Consider the following 14,023-nt stretch of genomic DNA (forward strand, 5'->3'; position numbering starts at 1 on the left):
TGTTGCTTAATGAGGGGAGTGAAATGCAGGAAGAATTATGGCAGGACAGCCAGGCGAGCAACTATTGTAACGAACAAGTGAGAAGAAAATCAAAGAAGGATTTAGAGAGCCAGGAAGCTTATGGGGGGGAGAAGGAAGCTGAGGAGGGAACCTCGCCCCCGAGAGAGATGCCTGGCCATACAAGGCTGGCAAATTCAACCATAAAGGATGAATCACCACCCCGGTATCGCCCATTGGTACTACCAAAGTTTCCTCCTGTAAAGAAAAGCCCCTTTTTTCCCCATGAGATTGAAGAAGAGTGGGAGGAAGAAGGAGTGATGGAGGGAGTAGGTATGCAGGAGGAGCTAGAAAGGCCAAGAACCGAAAACAAGCAAAGGGGAGCTGTTTATAGAAAACCTGCTTGGGAGCAGTACCAGGAACCAGGCCAGGTGTTTCCTGTAATTCAGGATCCACAGGGAAACAGGGGATGGACGCCTCTTGACCATAAATTACTTAAAGAGTTGCAGCAATCAGTACAATTGTATGGGCCCCATGCAAGTTACACTCAGGCAATCCTTGATAACATCGGGCAGCAAGGCCTAATACCTGAGGATTGGAGAAACTTAGTAAAGGCGGTGTTAGGCGGGGGTGACTTCCTCTTGTGGCTAGCTGCCTATAAAGAATTTGCGCGAGAATATTCAAAGCAGAACTATCAAACAGGGAATCAAGCATGGGATGAGGAAATGTTAAATGGAGAAGGGCGATTTGCCTGTCCCGATGAGCAGGCCCGATTACCAACAGCTGTCCTCTTACAGGTGAGAGAGATAGCAAGAAGAGCCTGGAAGGTGATACCCAGAAAAGGAGAAGTAAGACACAGCCTAACTAAGATAGTACAGGGCCCTACCGAACCTTACGCTGATTTCGTGAACCGATTAATGGAAGCAGCAGGAAACATTTTCGAAACCGTGGAAGAAGCAATGCCCTTAGTCAAAAGATTGGCGTATGAACAGGCCAATAAAACATGTCGGGAAGCTCTTAGACCATGGCAGCATAAGGACATCCCTACCTTTTTGAAAATCTGTAGGGATGTCATGGATGATGTAGTTTCTGGATCACATGCTGCAGTAGCAGTAACCCGACAATTTAGACAGAACATGAGGGGACGTATATGCTTTAGATGTGGTCGAGAAGGGCATCTAATGAGGGAATGTAGGGCCAGATTTCCAGCCCGAGATCGGCAGGGCATAGAGAACTCGAGAAGACCAGGCCTTTGCCCACGCTGTAGAAGAGGAAATCATTGGGTCAGTGAATGTTACTTTAAAATAAACAGCGCAGGCAATCCCCAGAGGATGCCAAATGAGCCGGGCCCCATAAGAAGATCAGGTGTATATGGTCAACAGCAAAAAAACGGAATGTGGGCCCCTGCACCCCGGGGCCAAAACAATCGGTGGGTGCCACGGTCCCAAAACCAAATATTTACCGCGCAGAGTTACGAGCCACCGAATATTCGGTACTGACACCTCAAATGGGGCCACAAGCAATAGAGGTGAGGGCAGAAACAATTTCAGCGGAGCATAACGGACTTGGAATAATCGTAGGAAAAGAAACAAATGCTTTGAGAGGCCTAATGGTCATCACCGGAGTCATTCAATTACCTTGTGATAAGTTAAAAGTGCTAATACAATCTACAAAGGGTATTATTCAAATCAAACCAGAAGAACCTGTGGCTCAAATACTGATCATGATTGGAGCGCAGGATGTTAATGGACCCCAAGGGGAGAAATTTGCAGCCTTGTCCCTATCTCTAGCAGATCGACCTCTGTGGACCTTAACCATTAGAGGAAAGTCAATTCAGGGCCTGCTAGACACAGGTGCGGATGTAAGTATAATTTCGGAAAATGATTGGCCGAAGTCATGGCCCCTTCAGCCAGGAGATAATACTTTAGTAGGCCTAGGTGCGGCCATGACACCATCAAGGAGTGCTCAGGTGCTTCATTGGCAGGATCAAGAAGGGAACAAGGGAAATGTGCAACCTTATGTTAGTGCACTCCCCATCACATTATGGGGAAGAGACATTTTAGAACAATTGGGACTGACGTTAACAAATGAGGATCAATTGGAGAGTTCTACAGGACGGCGTATTATGTATAAAAAGGGATATCAGGAGAGAGGATTAGGCTCCAGAGAAGGCAGAAGGGACCTAGCCCAGCCCATAGGCGATTTTAAAAGACAGGACACGGGTTTTTCGTGGGGGCCACTGAGATGCAGCCGCTGCCATTGTCATGGCTGGACAACAAGCCAAAGTGGATACCACAGTGGCCCCTTACCCAGGAAAAGTTGGCTGCGGTAAATGATATAGTATCACAACAATTAGAGGCAGGCCATTTGCAACCATCAACCTCCCCATGGAATACGCCAATATTCGTGATAAAGAAAAAATCAGGGAAATACCGGTTGTTGCATGATTTACGGGCTGTTAATCAGCAGATGCAACCCATGGGGGCATTGCAACCCGGACTCCCGGTTCCTACTATGATCCCAAAGCATTGGCCACTAATAGTACTCGATCTGAAGGACTGCTTTTTTAGCATACCTCTACATGAACAAGACACTCAGAGGTTTGCTTTCACCGTACCTTCCATTAATCATCAAGGTCCCGACAAAAGATATGAATGGAAGGTGCTTCCCCAAGGAATGACTAACAGTCCTGCCATATGCCAGCTATATGTTGACCAGGCAGTAGAGCCGGTTCGACAACAGTGCCCAAAAGTACAAATTTTACACTACATGGATGACTTGTTAATAACGGCTGAAAGTGAAAGTCACCTAATGGAAGCATATAAGCTGCTGCTATTATATTTGGAAAAAGTTGGGTTACAAGTAGCGCCAGAGAAGATACAAAAAGGGGAAGTAGTACAATACTTAGGACTTAAAGTAACTTCTGAAAAGGTAACCCCATTAGAATTTGAAATTGCAATAGATGGGTTACAGACCCTTAATGACTTCCAAAAATTATGTGGCAATTTAAATTGGTTGAGGCCCTATTGTAAATTAACTACCGAAGATATGATGCCATTATTCAATATTTTAGAAGGAGATGCCCAGCTTGATTCCCCTCGTAGACTGACAATAGAAGCCCGCTTGGCGTTACAGAAAATTGAAAAACAAATTAAAGCAATGCAGATGGAAAGATGTGATCCACAACAAGCCCTAGAAATATTAATTTTTATGGAACAGCTGTATCCCTTCGCAGTCATTTGGCAAGGAGGACCCTTGTTGTTTGTATACCCACATTCACATGCACCGCGTGTACTATACACCCAAGGCATTGCGGTGGCCGATTTAATATTAACAGCAATAAAAAAGGCGACAGAAATGGCGGGGAAGACTCCAAAGCGATGTGTAGTTCCCTTTGCTCAAGAGGCAGTAGAAGCCTTTACAAGGGAATGCTGGCAATGGGCATACATAGTTCTCATTCTACAAATAGAGATTGACAATCACTACCCTCGCCATCCATTTGTTAACTTCTGCACACAGGTTTCAATAAAACGGGTGCAGAAGGTGCGAAGGGATCCAATTCAAGGGGCAGTTACCGTATTTACGGATGGAGCTAAAGGCGGAACAGGAGCAGCTATATTTAACAATCAACGATATTTCGTTTTAACAGCATCCCCTTCTCCACAACATGCAGAATTAGCCATTATCGCAACAGTATTACGCAGAGAGAGTGCACCCATGAATATTTTGTCTGATAGTGCATATGTGGTGAATGCAGTTCAGATGCTCGCTACACAGTGCCTTATTCTTAAATCCTCCTCAGTCTATTCTTATCTAAGTGAAATTCAGGGGTTATTAAATCAAAGAGAGCATGCTATTTACATAGGCCACATAAGAGCTCATTCTAATTTACCTGGCCCACTTACTCGAGGAAACATGATGGCAGATCACTATTCAAGATTCTTGCTTGCATGCACCGCTTTGGAACAAGCTAAAGAATATCACTCTAAATGGCATGTTAACACCCACACTTTAAGTTTTAAATTTAATATTCCCCGCAAGCAAGCAGAAGATATCATTAGATCCTGTGAAAAGTGCGTTGTTACCATAGTTCCAAAGATTCCTGCGGGAGCCAATCCCCGTGGCCTTAAACCAGGACATATCTGGCAGATGGACGTTACACATATCCCCTCTTTTGGGCGACAAAGCTGTGTTCACGTCACTGTAGATACATACTCAGGTGTAATTATGGCCACAGCCATGAATAAAGAAGGAGTACAACAAGTAATCCAACACTGCTTGCAGGCTTTTGCAGCCTGGGGAGTTCCTCATGTGATCAAAACGGATAACGGCCCAGCGTATACATCAAAGCGTTTTGCTGCATTTTTGAAAGAATTCGGAATCTCCCATATTACCGGTATTCCATACAATCCACAGGGGCAAGCTGTGGTAGAACGCGCTCACTTATATTTAAAAAATTTAATTATTAAACAAAAAGGGGGAATAGGGGAAATGGCCACATCCAACAAGGATGTCTTGGCCCTAGCTCTTTATACAATTAATTTTTTGAACAAGAAAAAGAACGGTAAAACACCTGCAGAAATGCATACTCAATCAGTTGATAAGGAATCAATACAGTGGGTAATGTGGAAGGATTTACAGGACAACCAATGGAAAGGCCCGTTCCCCTTACTCAGAAGAGTACGAGGCGCCGTTTGTTTTTTTCCACAGGGTGCGGCACAACCAATATGGACCCCTGAGAGAAGAATTCGGTTGATAAACCTGCCAGCAGAAGATCTAGAAGAAGAAAACTCCATTTGAGGAAGAAAACAATGAATAACCAATCCCTGGGATCTTTGGAATACGGGACATTTTTCAACAAACTCTGAAGTAGCACGACAAACAAGAGTCAATAGCATGAAGATCACACTGAACTTTACACAGGCGCGTATCAACGCCAAAAAATAAAAAGAAAGGGGGATCTGTGGGGAGCAATTCGGACTATACTGTTACTGGAATTAAGATTTATTCTATGCATCTGCTCTCCCACAATATGGCGCTGGGAGAGAGGTAGGCAGCTTCTACCCAGCTGCCTCTCACCAACTTGACAAGCTGCAGGAGCTGCTCCTGATTGGAGGAGAGCGGCGTGCTCGGCGTGTGGGCAGTCGAGTTGGGATTGGTGGAGAGGACTATATAGGAGGAGAGAGACGGCATGGTGGTGTGGGTTGGTTGGAGAGTGCGTTGGAGAGTTCGCGGGGAAGTTCGTTACTTCGTTCTTTCTCATTTCTCTCTACTCATTCTTGCTTTGGGAGTTTGCTGTTTACTTATTCTTACTTTACTATAGAAAGGACTTGTAAAAAAAAAAAGGGAACAACAAGCGCCCGGTCCGGTGCGGCTCCTCCGCGTGCGGAGGAGCAGCACCCAGGTCTCTTGCGTGTGCCTGCGTTCCCAGATCCGCGCGGATGTCTGCGCCCCCAACCAGTGAGGGTGCCTGCGCCCCCTGACTCCGTGCATGTGCCGGAGCCCCCAGACCCTGTGAGGATTTCTGTGCCTCCCGGACCGTGAGGGGGCCTGCGCCCCCCGACCTGTGAGGAAGTCTGCGCCCCCCAACCCCATGAGTGTGCCTGAGCCCCCCGACCAGTGAGGATGTCCAGGCCACCGAGCCGTGAGCATGGTTGCGGACCCCGACCCCGTGCGGGGGGCTGCAGTAGACATCAACCCGTGAGGGTGCCAGCGCCTCCCAACCCCGTGAGGGTGCCAGCGCCTCCCAACCCCATGAGGGTGGCTGCACCCCCGACCTCTTGAGGTTGCCTGGGCCCCTCGACCCGTGAGAGTGCCAGCGCCCACCGACCAGAGAAGATGCCAGCACCCCGACCCTGTGAGTGTGCCTGGGCCCCCAACACTGTGAGAATGTCCGTGCCCCCCGACCTGTGAGGGTGCCCGTGCCCCCTGACCCGTGAAGTTGCCAGCGGCCTCCAATCCGTGAGTGTGCCAGCACCCCCGATTCTGTGTGGGTGCCAACGCCCTCCATCCCGTGAGGATTTCTGAGCCCACCCAATGTGGGGAGGATGTCTATGTGCCCCCCCACACAGTGGCAGTCACAGCTACCCCCAGCCCTCCCCCACCCCAACCACAGCCCATAGGTGGGCCTTCCTCAGTCTTCCTGGGCAGACAAAACTCCGGGAGGCTCCCGAGCTGTCTTTCAGAATCCCTCTCAGTGGTCCCTGAGGAGCGTCAGCCAAGGTAGGTACCTGCCACTCTGCCTGCCTCAGGACCACATCTGCCCCACTGCACCAGACCCACACTGGAGGGCACCCCTGGGATCTCAGGGCCAGGCCCCTCCCTCTCCCTACTGCAGCTCCAGATTCCCTCTTTCCTGTTTCTGTCCTTGGGCCAGCTGGCTCTCTCCTCTCCCTTCCCAGGCAGCCTCGGGACTCAGTGCAGCTGCCCAGGGCCTCCGTGGCTGAGCCTGGGGGTTCTCTGGACAGGATCCGAACCACTGGCAGATGTGGGTGCCTGTTGCTGTTGATTTCTCAACAATGTTGCAGTGGATTCATTTCTGAGAGGAACAGCGTGGTGGGGGCAAGAGGCGCGGAGTCACTACACAGACCCCGGGAGTCCAGTGAAAGCAGGCTTGAGGTGAGCAGCCGGCAGACTTGTTTATTTCAGTTGAAACTACCTCTTATATAGCCAAGACAAGCCAATATGGTCAAGGGGCAGTCTATGCCCCATCCAATCACAGCCTGCCAGGCAGTTTCCAAAGCCATCCAATCACAGCCTGCCAGCAGCTTCCAAAGCCATCCAGTCACAGCCTGTTGCCAGGCAGTTTCCAAAGCCATTCAATCACAGCCTGTTGCCAGGTGGGTTTCAAAGCCATTCCTGAGTAACTGATGCTCCCTTGCCAGTGGCCACCTTGGCATGGCCCTCTCATTCCACCACACCAAGCCATAACAAAGAGCTGGATCAAAAGTGGAGCAGCTGGGACTCAAACCGGTGCCCATATGGAATGCTGGCACTGCAGACAGTGGCTTTACCTGCTACACTACTGTGCCAGCCCCAGAACAAGCATGTATAACACAGCAAGTTAGAATATTGGATTTTGAATATGAATTCACATTAGGATATGCTTTATATTGTAGGAGTTTATGGATAGAGGTTATGGGCAAACACAAGACTTGTGTAGGTAAGTTTTACATAGATACTTAGGCATGAAGATAAATTTTTCATTACCTACACAATCATATTATTGAAAAATAAAAATAGAGATAAAGGATGGAAAAAGAAAGCAGAGGAGTCATATGTGATTTTTTTTCAGGGCCCATACAAATAGTGACACTTTGGCAAGGGATTTTTCATGAGATTGTTTTAAGGAAGAAATTTTTCTGAAAAGGAAACTCAAATGTAGCACACACTTATTTTCTATGATATTTCTGCTTAAGCAAAGTGCTTATGCATGTATTACTTTCTTGTAAATTCAAAATTACCGGACAGTTCATCGGGAAAAACAACAGGAGAAAGTCAAAAAATTGATTTAGAGTTCACTTTTCTTTTACAATGTAGACTGACAAAATATTTTTAAAATAAATGTAACCCTTGATATTGTAGAAATATTGCCATATTGCAAATGTGTGAAATATGGGAAATACTTATAAATAGTAAAAACACAAAAAGACACACACACACACATAAACTGTACACATACTAGGGTCTATTCTTATCTTTAGGGGGAAAGGACTCAAAGATAAATGTCTCCCCAGTTTTTTAACTCAGAACTACTCTCAGTGGTTCACACATTTTACTGATGAGTAAACTTGCTTCAAGTTTTCCATGAATAGAAATTGAGAAATTTGTCAATTGTACTCTATGGAGCATGTAAGTGACCATACCATAAACTCTCAAATGCAATGGTGTGTTGGAGTTCTTTCATGGATATTGTTCCTGACCTTGTGGGCAGTGAGAGCCACAGGAGAGTTAAAGGCACTTCAACTGACGGATCTGTTACTTGGAGGCTCCACAAGGAATCAATGACATCTTTGTGCAACTTGAGGGCTTGGCTGCTCCTCTTCTGATTCAGCTCTCTGCTATGGCCTGGGATAGCAGTAGAAGATGGCCCAAGTCCTTGGGCCCCTGCACCATGTGGGAGACCTGGAAGAAGCTCCTGGCTCCTGGCTTCGGATTGGTACAGCTCCAGCTGTTGTGGCCAATTGGGGAGTGAACCATCAGATGGAAGATCTGTCTCTCTCTCTCTCTCTCTCTCTCTCTCTCTCTCTCTGCCTCTCCTCTCTCTGTAATTGAGACTTTCAAATAAATAAATAAATCTTTTTAAAAAACTGTCAAATAACCCAGCTTACAGGTCTTAAGAGTACCTGAAGATGTAGAAAGAGAGAATGGAATAGAAGGCCTATTTTTGTGAAATAATCACAGAAAACTCCCCCAATTTGGAGAAAGAAAAGGATGCCAAGTACAGGAAGCACATAGAACACATAAGAAACATGACCTGAAAGGATCTTCACCATGACACATTGTAGTCAAACTTTCCACAGTAAGGCATAAAGAAACATGTTCGTATGTGTTTTCTGCTGTAATCAATTTCTAAAGTGTATACACTGACAAGAAGAACTACACAAAGTACAGTCATTGAACAAGGTATATCTCCTGAGAGGGGCTCCAGGCGGCTCAGCCAGTGCTACTGTTTGTGTTTCCCACACCGCAGGAGCCCTCAGGAGGATGCTAGGACTCCGGTATGCAGTGGGGTGGCCGTCAGGACCACGGGGTGGTGTGCAGTCCCCGCCTGCAGCTTCTTTGAACCCTGGGGCATCAGCTTTCCAATCTCTGTGTGGTGAGGAAGAACTTGAACTTCCTGTATGACCCGATTTCCTTGAGTGAGGCAGCAGATCTCAAGCAGGCCTCTCGGCGTAGGGGTCTGGGTCAGTTTTCTTGTTGCTAATCGTGCAGCAGCACAGGCTCGGTGTGTGAGAAGGAAGCGGTATTATTGACCTCATGGTTTTGGTGCAGGGTCTAGGGGCAGCATCCGGTGATGATCTTCTTGCTGGTAGAGTCCTGGGGTGGCACAGAGACCAGCGGACAGACAGAAGGGGTGCAGAGGGGGCCAATCCAAAGTGGTCTATGTTGCGGTCCCCTAGGGATAAGGCGTTAATCCATGAACACATGAATGGATTTATCCTGATCACTTCCTGCAGGGCCTCACCTGTTCTCACTGCTGAATTTCTCATCACTGGATTAACTGTGCCCATGAGTTTCAGAGGGGATAAACCATGTTTAATAGAGAGCATGCAGGCTTGCAGGAGGTCCCTAAATTTCCAGGTCTCCTCCCACCACCTAGTTTTGAGATTTAGTGCTTCTGCCCCTCATGTGGAAGAAGGCACCCTTTCTTAGGGCTTTCAAGGAAAGAAGGAAAGGACTTCAAGCTTTTCTTCCTACTAGGATCACCTATTATTTTCATTGCTTGCAACCTCATCTGATTTTCTGAATCACGAACATGCATATTGCCTGAGTATTACCAAGAAAATCTTACAAGTTGTCATGTGACATGCTAGAAAGGACCCGTGTGTGTTGAATGTCCTTATGTACTTCTGTTGCCATGTCAGGGATTTTGTGCCTCAAAAAATGTTCCCAAGGTCGTATGTTTATATTTGTTTTTGACAGGCAGAGTTAGACCTCGAGAGACAGAGAGAAAGGTCTTCCATCCATTGGTTCACCCCCCAAATGGCTGCTATGGCTGGCATGCTGCGCTGATCCAAAGCCAGGAGCCAGGTGCTTCCTCCTGGTCTCCCATGCGGGTGCAGGGCCCAAGCACTTGGGCCATCCTCCTGCCTTCCTGGGCAGCAGCAGAGAGCTGGACTGGAAGAGGAGCAACTGGGAATAGAACTTGGGGCCCCAACCGGGACTAGAACCCAGGGTACTGGCACTGCAGGCAGAGGATCAGCCAAGTAAGTCATGGCGCCAGCCTATGTACTTTTTTTAAGCAGTTCATAGTGAACAACATTTTCATTATTTTCAGTTCAGGAGAGCCAAAGTGTTATCTTGTAGTTTTTTTTTTTTTTTTTAAGAATAAGCTAAGAAAAATCCTGTAGTACTTATAATATACAAATGAACTATACTATTAGATATAAATTAAATGTTATATTTTTATGAAGATAAATGCCTAGTAATAAAAGCAAATTTTAAGTTTATTGATTTATAGAATTTCTCTTTTGGAAGGGAACCTTCAATATCAGCCATTTTCATTCAAATTATAATATTTTTTCACTTTTAAGCAATCTCTGGTGTTATTAAGATTTCTTCACTAAACTTACACATTAATAGAATTATCTTAAAATACATTATTAATTACTTAAATACATTAATATAACACATCGGAAAACAAGTCTTACTACCTGCTATTGATTATAGTTATCAGAAGTATTAAGATGTTGTCACAAATTTGAAACAAATAATTGTTTTGTCTCTGAAGTGATTTTTCAGGAATAATGAATAATGGAAATCTATAAGAGATGTTTGGATAACATCTGCCTCATGGACAATTCATAGAAATATAGTTATTTATCTCTAGTTGTAGGCTTAATTTTGAAGTTATCATTTTTATGGCAATTGTGATAATACAAATGACCACAAACTAAATAATAAAATAATTGAAATTCCTATACTTTGAGAAAATGGATAGCTTCTGTTAATGTACCAAACATAATTTTTCTATACTAATTTATTAGAAACATTTCAAAAATATTTCTTTCAATTTGGGGAGAGGTAAAATAATGAAAAAAATCAAAATTTCTGAAAATTAAAGTATTTGCATTTAATTTGTTCATTTTCTGCCTCATCACCAATGTAGTTCTTTAATTGGATAGAAAAAAAGTAGATTCAGAATCTACATTTGTTGACCACTAATAACAGAGTAGGGCAGTGAGCATCATTAGCCCAATGAAACTTACAGGATTTCAGTGGTGGGGAAATCAGGACTCTTTCTGAATTTTGTTAGGGAAATGTGTTCTCATTTTATGTGGAGCTGTCTACTTTTGGTATTTTTATTTTAATATATATTTTAAAGTTTCAGCAGAACTCAGCACTAGGAGTGTCTACCTTATTTTTTTGGGAAAAATCTGACTAATTTTTAAGAATGGGGCATCAATATTGTTTCATTTTCTCAGTTTTGAATATAGTGTGTCATTCTGTGAAAACCACCTTGCCAGTGTGCTTTTTGTTTAGTTTGCTTTTTAAGTGCAAACTTGAAAGTTTTACTTATAAAAAGTGACCTTTATGTTTTTCCATATGATTGACAGAGCTTTTACCCAGTTATCTTCATTGTATGACAATAAATCTATTCAATAAAGATTAACAAATGCATTAAAAGTGCAAATAATCACTATGGTATGCTTGCTGGTTTTATTTATGATGATGTATTGATCATCTCTGTCAGGTACTGTGATAGATATGTCTATTGGAAAATATAATTTCATTTCCCAAAAAGGCAAGCAAGTTAAAACCCTTCTGCAATTATGAAGTCATCCTCTGATAACTTACTGATTCATTTCTTGGTGTCAAAATCAAGAACCAATTATCTGTTTGACTTGGAGATATTAGGTCCCTGTGGTACTATGAAGAAAATTATTTAGTGCCTTTCAGCTAGTGAAATGATGATTGGTGGGTCTGTTTGTTGAACAAAAAGGGGGAGGGGAAGAGCACACATTAGCTATAAGGCTGTAGCTATCTCATTGGAGGTAGTCATTTCAGTCTTTGGAATTAATTCTAGAATTTAATGATAACTTTAAGTTTGTGTAAAAAGTGGTTAGTAAAAAATTTATTTACCTCATTATATAAACATAAGACTATGTTTTAAAACCTTCTTTCCCAGCCAAGATACTAATTTTAATACAAAATGGGAAAATATTCAATACAGTGTCTCCTTTGGAGGCTTCCTACAAGTGAAAGCAGATTTGTGGGGGATGATTGAGTTTTGAGCAACTTCCTTGCTTCCAAGACAAAACCCACATTGCCTTCGTCTGTCCCTAAAGTGCCAGACCCAAGCTACTTTTAAGAAGCTACTGTACTCCACCTGCCTTGGATGAAGCAAGCAGCCCCTTTGCTACCAGAATTCCCCAGAAACAGCATGGGCATTTTCCATGGTAGAGACAGCCCTTGTGAATTCTGCAACTGCAGGAGCTCTGGAGCTCTACTTGCTTGCTCTGTACAATATAGAGAAATTCTCACGGCCTCATATGGCCGTGAGAACCAGTAGCATCTCATACAGAATTCCAGAGTACCAGAACTAAAGAGGCCTCTTCTGAAACTCTAAGCACATGGTGCTGGAAGGCAGGACAGTGCATCATTTTTGCATGCCTTGTAGGCACAAAGGAAAGTTCTCTCCAATATCTGAAGCTCTAGGATTGCTGCTGCTTGTGTTATAAACCCTGGAATAACACTCATCTGTGGGAGTGATACAATCCTATCTTTGTATGCTTCAGGCTGGAATTCAACCCTGGAATAATTGGCAGTCAACCTGAGAGACCTGGATAAGGACCCCACTGTATCCCGTATCTCCAGGGCTGTCACTCTGTGTACTGTATTTCAGAGAGTCATGTAAATACACCTAGACCCTAGGGAATGGAGCCTATAAGCATTCCAGTGCTCCAGACCGAGACCTGCTGATACACAACCCTCAGCATAAACTGTATTCACCCTGTAGGACTCAGGGAATGTCTCCTTAACATTTCCCAGCTTGGGACTTGAACTCATGATGCTAAATTTCTGGGTATTAGTCAGGCTAACATATCAGGATCTGGGGAATGTCTTATCCACATAGTATAGTAAAAAGGCCATAAATTTTGCTGCCACAAACTCCAGAAATATTCATATTTGCCTGGTAGAAAAGGGTAGCATGACCAGAAATGTGGATACGGACATCACAAACCCCAGTATGGCTGACAACTCTAGGGACTAAGAACCTATGGAAGCTCATGCCACTTCAAAGTCATACTGTAACATCCACAAAAGGCTGAAGAACGGAAACCTGTGGCACATGTAGACAATGCTGACACTGATTACTAATGAAGAAATCAAGTCTCAAAAACTTCAAAAGATTGAAATCATACCATGCGCCTACCTTCTCAGACTGAAATCAATCTAACTAGACATCAATAATAATAAAAAAGGGCACTGGAAAGTTCACAGGTACATGAAAATTAAACAACATGATGACCAATGCATCATTTTAAAAAATTAAAAAGAGGTCAGAAAATTTCTTAAAACAAATGAATATGAAAACACAACATATCAAAGCATAGAACACAGCAAAAGCAGTATTAAGAGGAAATTTTATAATGACAAGTGCTTACATTTAAATTTGAAAGATCTTAAATAAATGGTCTAATGCTGCATCTCAAAAACCCAGAAAAAGTGGCCAGCACTGTGGTGCAGTGGTTTAACACCCTGGCCTGAAGTGCTGGCATCCCATATGGGCACCGGTTGGAGACCCGGCTGCTCCACTTTCTATCCAGCTCTTCTTCTTCTTTTTTTTTTTTTTTTCTTTTTGGACAGGCAGAGTTAGACAGTAAGAGAGAGAGAGAGAGATAGAGACAGTTATAGACAGTGAAAGAGAGAGACAGAAGGGTCTTCCTTCTGTTGGTTCACTCCCCTATTGGCTGCCACAACTGGCACTGTGCCAATCTGAAGCCAGGAGCCAGATGCTTCCTCCCAGTCTCCCATGTGGGTGCAGGGACCCAAGCACTTGGGTCATTCTCCATTACCCTCCCGGGCCACAGCAGAGAGATGGACTAGAAGAGGAGCAACTGGGACTAGTACCCGGTGCCCCAACCAGGACTAGAACCTGAGGTGCCAGCGCCACAGGTGGAGGATGAGCCAAGTGAGCCATGGTGCCGGCCTCTATCCAGCTCTTTGCTATGGCCTGGGAAAGCAGTGGAATATGGCCCAAGTCCTTGGGAACCTGCACCTGTGTGGGAGACCTGGAAGAAGCTCCTGGCGTCAGATCGGCACAGCACTGGTCGTTATGGCCAATTGGGGAGTGAACCAG

The 14,023-nt window shown here is 44.5% G+C and overlaps 1 long non-coding RNA gene across 3 annotated transcripts in view; it reads left to right on the forward strand.

Moving 5' to 3' along the window:
* LOC127488456 (uncharacterized) overlaps nucleotides 1-14,023 on the forward strand; it is a 38,149-nt gene that overhangs the window by 2,024 nt on the left and 22,102 nt on the right. Inside the window, exons 1-2 of one of the 3 annotated variants that reach the window (XR_011381170.1) lie at nucleotides 6,129-6,219; nucleotides 6,399-6,615. This is a non-coding gene — a long non-coding RNA (uncharacterized lncRNA). The other 2 variants (XR_011381169.1, XR_007916149.2) reach the window with 2 other exon arrangements.

The sequence above is a fragment of the Oryctolagus cuniculus genome, chromosome 12, assembly GCF_964237555.1.
Source record: "Oryctolagus cuniculus chromosome 12, mOryCun1.1, whole genome shotgun sequence".
In the NCBI taxonomy this organism is placed as follows: domain Eukaryota; kingdom Metazoa; phylum Chordata; class Mammalia; order Lagomorpha; family Leporidae; genus Oryctolagus; species Oryctolagus cuniculus.